An 8,407-nucleotide genomic window follows, 5' to 3' on the forward strand; every position below is an offset into this window, starting at 1 on the left:
CTTTCTTCTCCCCCCCCCCCCCCCCCCCCCCAACCTACGCAGGCTTGTCTGCCAACACTCCGTTTCTTCCCTTTACCCATGAGCCTCAGCGGGAAGCAAGATCAACCCCAGAACTCCCCCTTCTCTCTTTCTCCCTCTCTCCCTCTCTCTCTCTGCCTCTCTCTCTCTCTCTCTGCTCCTCTCTCTTTCTTACACACACACACACATCAGAGCATACGCACAAAAGACACATGCATGACATTAAAAAGCCATGCACAGTCAATCCAGTTATAGATAACTATTTATTGAGTCTGTTTACACAAGCAATAGCAAATAAGGGTTAATAAATGTATACTGTATAGTCCATGGTTCTAATCAGCTGCTTATCAGATGAGACCAGCCTGACCCATTTTGTGGGTCACATGTGGAGACATTCTTGTGTGGGGTTACCAAGGCCCCGTCATGCGCTCCTGAGTAGAGTGTTTTTCGATCTTTTCGGTTGTCCTCCATCTATTTCTGGCCCAATCGCAGCCATAGAAACAAAATCAGAACAACAAGCCCTAGAGCGAATGTACAAATAGTCCAAAGCAAAAGTTGCGTTTTGAAAGCAGGTCTTTGGCGTGATTGGGATTAGTAAACATCTGTTTTGGAGGGTCACTGAGGTTTGTGGAACAGGGAGCTTTATGGAACAGTCCAAAACAATCTGATGCCTCGTGGAGGTGGAGCTAAAAGTAGCTGTGCAGATTGGAGAAGAAAACAGCAGAGGTGAGAGGTCATTTTTGTCAAATTGTAGCTGCATTTGATTCTTAGAAGAAGACTCATAAGAAGTTGTACCACACCATGAAGTTGAAGTACAAAAGAATTAGATAAAAAAAACATTGAAAAACAAACATGGGCTTATATAGCTTAGTCAGGATAAACTATCAATCTAAACTAAAAGTCATCTCTTTTTCTGTTTGAAGTGTGTTTAAACAACACTGAGAAATGTGTTTTCTAAAAGTTTAGAAATACAAACACATACAAATCAGTGGAGGGGATGACAGGTTTAACAGGTCTTATCACCCGGAGAGAAGAAATACTCTTTTCTGATTGGCTGGTGGGGTTCTGAATTAATTGGTGGGGTTCTGAATAAATATTAATTCTGAATAACAGGACACCGTTCCATATCAATGCTTATGAATGGTAACTATAACAACCATAGTAGGACTACGGTTGCAGGCTTGGAATCAACAATGGAATCAACTGTAAACAAGCTAACTGTCCATGCTATCGCTGGCCAATGGAATCAACTGTAAACAAGCTAACTGTCCATGCTATCGCTGGCCAATGGAAGGTGTACAACAAGCTGAACCTGAGCTTCTTTTCAAACGAAACCGCGTGACTCGGGCGGAGGCAGGAGGGTTTTTTGCCACTCGCCCTCGTCCATTAATTCCGTATAACAGGACAACTCGGCCGTTATCCCTTACTTATCACATTGAGAATTCCATTCTTTCTTCTGCTAGGCACCAGCCTGGTGGAAAACAAAGGTTTTAACATCTCCGACATAAAATTAGAATTGACCTGTCGCTAAGCCCCGCCCCCCATTGTTACCATGTGAAAACTGGCAGCTGACAAGTCAAGTCAAGTCAAGTCAGATTTATTTGTATAGCGCATTTAACATGCACAGAGTGCAACCCAAAGCGCTCCACATATAAGACATTGTCATTGACACAGACTAACAAAGACAATAGATGCCGGACGGAGCGGCGTAGTCGCCAGCGTACCTGTGACACCAAGACATACAACAAACAAATTAATAAATAAAATAAATAAAAATTAAAAATAAAATTAGTCCAATTTATTTCAAGTCCGGCTGAAAATGTCCAAGGGCAAAAATGACCCGCATGAAAACTGCGCACAGCTGTGTCTTCACGATGCAACACCAACAAAGTTCTTTATAACTGACCAACCCGGAGAATTCACTGGCAGTCTGGAGAGCACTGGAAGGACAAGACAGTCCGAATTTGTGATGGGCGACCCTGCTGATTATCAGTCCGGTGGTCCTAGACAGTGACCTTTTGTTGTTTGTTGTTTCATGGTTGACGCTGTCATCAGAGTTTCTTAGCACTCAATCCAGACTCCAGGCACCGGTAGATGCTAGCATGGCAGCTCGCATGTCAGCTGCAGCTCGGTGGTCGTGGCAGCTGCAGATCTCTTGCAGATTGACGTTAGGCACCCTTGCTGAGCAATCCCTCCTTCCAGACATTGGATGTGCAGCGTCACGGATGGATGAGGGACTTCAGAGACATAAGGCAAGCTAGCCAAGGCGCTGATTAGCCCAATGGAAGCTTGTTAACGTTAACTTGATGTTGATGGTGAAACTAGTGCTGTCAGTTAAACGCGTTATTAACGGCGTTAACGGAAACCTATTTTAACGGCTTCAATTTTTTTATCGCGAGATTACTGTTCATTTTGGTGTAACAAACTTTGTACTTTTTTCACATGCTGTTGCAACAACTAGTAACGTTAGAACAACTACAACACCACACCGATCTAGCCAGACCGGAAAACTAAACAATACGCACTGACGAATGGAATGGAACAGAACGTTGTATGTGCTGCATGCACGCCCCCTTTTAGGGGGAAGATGACTGATATAATGGAAATCTATGCTGCATCAAAGTGGAGAGCGAAACGTGCTTATAGTAAACTTACTAAATCTTGAAACAAACATGAATAAAAGGCACAAAATAAGGTTGGTGTAAGAGTTATCTGTGTGTTTATGGGATTAATGTGACCATGTTCCTATGTTTTGCTTTCTCCAGTTTACTAACAGGAGTGTCACGAATGTATCGATAGGCACAGTCAACCTGCCCGTGCTGACTAATTAAGTTCAGCAAGCTTAACTTTACATGTCATAACATCAACTAAACATAAGTCACACATTCATTCTATCACTTGTAATATGAACGTAGCCTATTTCCTACAACTAGGTGAGATAATTGGCTATACTGAAGTTCCACAGTTAGCTAGCTAGCAAGCTAACCGTTTTGCATGGGATATTATGGTAAGTGTACATGCTAAATTTGTATAATACATGGGGTATTACAAACGAATAAGGTTGGTAATGTACATCGTTTTGACATGAGTAAGTTACATAAACACAATTCTTCATAACTGCCGTGTTAGTAAAATGATTGAATGTCCTGTGAATTAATAACTACATGTAACGTCAACGTGTGATTACTAGCTGTCTTTCAATGATATAATGTTAACATGTTTTCCGCTAAAATGGGGCGTGATGCAGATGCAGATTGGTTAGTAGGCTACGTAAAGGCATGCTGCACACACTTGGTTGGGCTAACGAGCCGGCCAAAGAGTAGTAGCCTAGGCTGACGCATTAGTTGTGTGCCGCCAAAGATTTTTTCACCGTCACTGTTCTGTTATCAACATTCCTCTTTGGCTGCTACTATTTGCGATGCACTCTGCTTTCGACATTCATTTACATTAGATTCCATTCTTTTCAATACAACTCCGCACACCAGCATCGCACTTTGCAGCCCTGTAATCACGATTCAGTTATATTTGGTCGCTGCTCCATAAAATCCATTGTTCATCCAGTGTTTGCCTGTTAAAACTTCGGCGTTGATGTGTGTGGCAAGTGACAGTGCACCATAGACTGTAGGCCTATAAAATGGCAATGCACTCATGTTGAAAAGTTCCTTATTTTCAACTGAACTCAAAGATAATGAATATAATATGAATATAATATTTTCTGTTTGTTATGCCCTTTATAATGTGTGTAGGCCTACATTTTGTGCATGCACTTCTGCAGTAGCATTTATTTCAGTTTATATCAGCTATATTTCCAAAGAATATAGTGTTGCCTCAGGTCTGCTGCACATCTTTTGAAATTTGATTTGAAATAATCAAATAGACCTATGTCTTAAAGTTCAGTTAATAAAGTAACTTGCTTTGCTTTCATTTGAATCCCAATCAAGATAAACAATAATTGCTTTATTGTTAATATGGACTCCTGGAAAGTTCAGAAATGCAAAATAATAGAATTGTAATCATATGATAAAATATGTGATTAATCATGATTAACTATAGGAATTCAGCGATTAATCGTGATTAAAAATGTTAATCGTTTGACAGCACTAACAAAAACGATTGAAAATAACATAAATAAAGAGTGATTACATTTAACTAGAAAAATAAATACAAAAAATGAACAGAACATTACATAAAATTACGAACATTACATAAATACAAACAAAAACATGATGCCAGACGGAGCGGCGTGTCTCGCCAGCGTCCCCGTAACCTAGCATACATACCTAGCATACATCGGTGCGTGTATGTGTGACAGTATATGAAAGCAGGCTTTGAGGACGTTTTGGTCGATAAAGGATTTACTTTCCTCCAGAAGCTATCAAAAGGGACTTAATTATGCTATGAAGGGGTCTATTCAAAACTTTAGAATACATACAAGGTGACAAGCAGTTGTGGCGAGTAGCCGTGCAAATCACTGTGCAAAAACCACTGACGTTAATGCTAGCTAGCAAGTGAAAGTAATTGTGGTGAAAAATTACTTAATATTAATCTTAGACTGGCAAACTCCAGGAAAAACTCAGGAATCAAGTTTATTCTGTTACAAGCAGAGAGGGTACAAAAAATGGTCTATGGTCTATGTAGGCCTAGCCCAGGCCTGTAGCCAACTTCTCCTCTCTTCCGTTCTACATTAGTCTAAGTCCAAGTCTAAATCCAAATCTTATTCTAAATCTGACAAACATTGCAGTTTAGTTACTTTTAAATGCTTTAAACAAAGAAGAAAATGGCGCCAAAACAAGCACATATGATTGGTTCACCAGTTGGCATCAGACACACCTACTCACACCCACTTCACACCTATCTATTCTTATCAGAATAGCATGAGGAGAGATATCTTATATTTCAGAAATATCACTTATAGAATGTTCCAAACACAATCAAATCATTACAATCCTTGGACTGAGACTATCACAATGATACCGAACATGAATACATTTACATTTCATGACACATGGATACATTATATCAAGTTAACATCCTTTGTCCTGTGTACCTGTACCATTACATTAGCATTTGATTGGGGGAGGGGAGGGTGTCTTTGTTTTAAACCAAGAAGGGCCACATGGCAATTAAATTATTAATAATTTTAACCGTAAAATTATTGCTATCACAAGCTAGTGGAAGATTGATACTAAGATATGTTAGGTTACGTTAATATTTGATGTAGTAAGAATATAGTAGTTGGTTAATGAGCATTTTCATCTTGGGATTTAACAGGGAACCTGTGCCCACGTTGTTGGCTTAGTAGCCTACATTACGTCGAGCTGTTGCAAACGCGAGAGATGTTCTATAGGCTACTGTTGATTAAAATATACCCCGTTTTCTAGCCTCTCGGGGTACCGGCTATCAGTATTACACGTCCCCCATGCAAAACGTTTGGCCATGGTTATCCATCTGGGTTTTTTGAGTTAATAAACTCCATAAATAACCGTTAATTTGTCATTTTATGCCTCCTCCCTGTTGTTTCCTATGGAGTTGTCCGAGCCGATGTCCGAGTCCCGTTGAGACATTGTCTCATCAGCGTTCTAAGGTTGGCGCTTAGCGACAGGTCAATTATTTAAAACCATGTGTACAGTAAACACATAAAGTAGTACCCAACAAATATCTTTAAAACCATGTGCACAATAAAAACATAAAGTAGTACCCAACAAATATCTTTAAAACCATGTGCACACTAAGCATATAAAGTAGTACCCAACAAATATCTTTAAAACCACGTGCACAATAAACACATAAAGTCTAATAAACCATTAAATCCAACAAATTTCTTTGTTGTTGTTGTTGTCCTTGTCACTTTTGAAATAAAAAAAGAAGAATTGCAATATCCCTGCTTCAGAAACTGCAACGGGTGGTCAGAAACTGCAAAACCAGACACAACCATAATAAAAGAATAAAACCCTTCTGGTGATTTCCATTGTCCCATCCTCCGAGTCCGACCTCTTCACCTCGATATCCTCTCAAATCAGCACAAGTCTGGGGGTGAACCCCCAGTGCGTGCTCTTCTTTTCTGCCAGGAAAACTCACCCCATTCTGACCCCATTAACTGGAGACCCTGTCTAATTACACCCACTTCCGGTAGCCAGACAGTGGGGGGGTGGGGGGGGGGGCATAGGAACACCCTCTCTTTGTGTTCTGAGGCTGGTGCCAACCTGCCAGAGGCTACCCTCACAGACAAACACAGACATGCACGCACATAGACACACACACACACACACACAGATGCACACACACTCACACACATATACAGACACACACACACACACACACATTTTCTGAGAATACTGACAGTGGTGTCCCTAGCCAGACGGGAAACATCCTCTCTTGCGGCTCCATGTGGGCCACTAAAAATACAAGCAGAAATGACAACCCCAAAGATGGCCACGCAGCACACTCCATTACAGAGGACAAACAATGGAACAAGGGCTCTCACCAAGGCTTCCCCCGTCAGTCCGGGACCTTCTGGAACTTTCTCTGACCTTCTACAGAAACTCAAACAACTTTTTAATCAAACTTTCAGGTGGTAGTGTTCCTCATCTCACCATGTCCTCCTGTAGAATGACGCAGAATATGGTTATGAAAACCAGCAGGAAATAGGTTCCATACATGTACATGTCCAAGGCTCTCAAGAGAAGACCTCCTCAGCACTCTTTGCACTCTCAGCTTGACGGTGTTTTGGGCCCACTCAAATTCCACTCATGCAGTGAGGGCTCAAGGCTAGGGGTTTGGCCCCAGCTATGCAGGCGCCCAGGGTTCGATTCCCACCCTGGCCCACTCTATCTTCCTAGATTAGCCTAGATCCGTCTCCCTTTCACTTGTAGCCAGGACACCTCCCTCTATTCCTAAACTTAACCCTATAGTGCCTTCAAGGCACCTTACCTTGACCTTACCTAACCCCAACCCTAACCCTAACCCTAGTGCCTTCAAGGCAGCGCTGCCTTGCCTTACCCCAACCCTAACCCTAACCCTAGTGCCTTCAAGGCAGCGCTGCCTTGCCTTACCCCAACCCTAACCCTAGTGATTTCCAGGCATCTCTGGTTCACAATTGCACATGACTACATTTTGAGTCAAACCAAAAGAAAGGGCAGAGGACATCAATTTTACACTATAAACGTTGACAAATAGGTTGTCAGTGTTTTGTGATTGTTTTCATTCATCAAAGTCCTCCTTTTAAGGTGGGCTTCTCTGTTGGACTAACAGAACTGCATGCCTTGAGACGTGTTTATGACAAATTATGAATGTCCATGTCATGTTATCATTACCACTCATTTTCACGACAGTTCTCATAGCTTCTAATGTCTACATTTATTCATTTAGCAGACACTTCTCATCCAAAGTGACCTACATATGTCAATTCTATTACAAGGGACTACATTGTCCCCGGGGTTAAGTGCCTTGCTCAAGGGCACAACAGTGGCTCCTGACTGTTTCATAGGTTTAATATACACTTTTATGAATTGTCTTTGCCAAACTTACAATGACAATATGAAAACAACAAAACGTAGTTCTTTTCGCTTCAAATGATGGCTTCAGGTTCATGTTGATGCTACTGACTTATAATACGGAGAACAGAGACTCTGTGTGTGTAGTCTCTGGTGTGTACAGTACGCACGGTACGGCCGTGCATGCATTATGTAACATTGCTGTTGTGAGTAGGAACATGACCCTTCTCGTCGGTTTTGGATGAAGTGGGAGAGCACTAAATGGGTACCCAGTCTGTTGAAAAGAGTCGAAAAGGGAATTCCTACATTGTGTTACTTTGGGTCAAATCTCGCCGAAAAGTCTGGAGCGTCATCCCGTCCAGTATTGCAGAGTTGTCTCTGAATCTCTTCAGGCTACTTAATTTCAACCTTAGTTCGAGCCTCATCACTTAATTTTGGCTTAATTTGGGCCCCAATTTGGGGTCTCAATTTATGGTTTGGATATGTACACTTGGTTGTGGAACTTCTTGGGAGGTTTGCAAAAGACAGCATTTGTTGTCAAACTAAATATGTCATGAGCTTTGACCACTCCTCAAAGTGGAAGCATCATTTTAGTGGTTATGACCTCATAACGCAATGACACACGCTAACCTCCACAACGACGCACAGAAGGGGATCGAACATCCCATCGTCATGTCACCCAACAGAAAGAGAGAGAAGCACTTTTACTAATTTAACAGGAGCCGCTGAATGTTTAAGTGTGGATTATGTACAGACTCGATGTCCTATGCCCCTATGTTCCACGGTGAGGCTAAATACAACATATCCTACGGTAACCGCAGCGACGGCAGCATGTCAGAACAGCATGCAGCCACACTCCTAAATGATTGATATGGGATTGTTTGCCATCAGCTTAC

Source organism: Alosa sapidissima, chromosome 6 (assembly GCF_018492685.1).
Source record: "Alosa sapidissima isolate fAloSap1 chromosome 6, fAloSap1.pri, whole genome shotgun sequence".
Lineage (NCBI taxonomy): Eukaryota > Metazoa > Chordata > Actinopteri > Clupeiformes > Clupeidae > Alosa > Alosa sapidissima.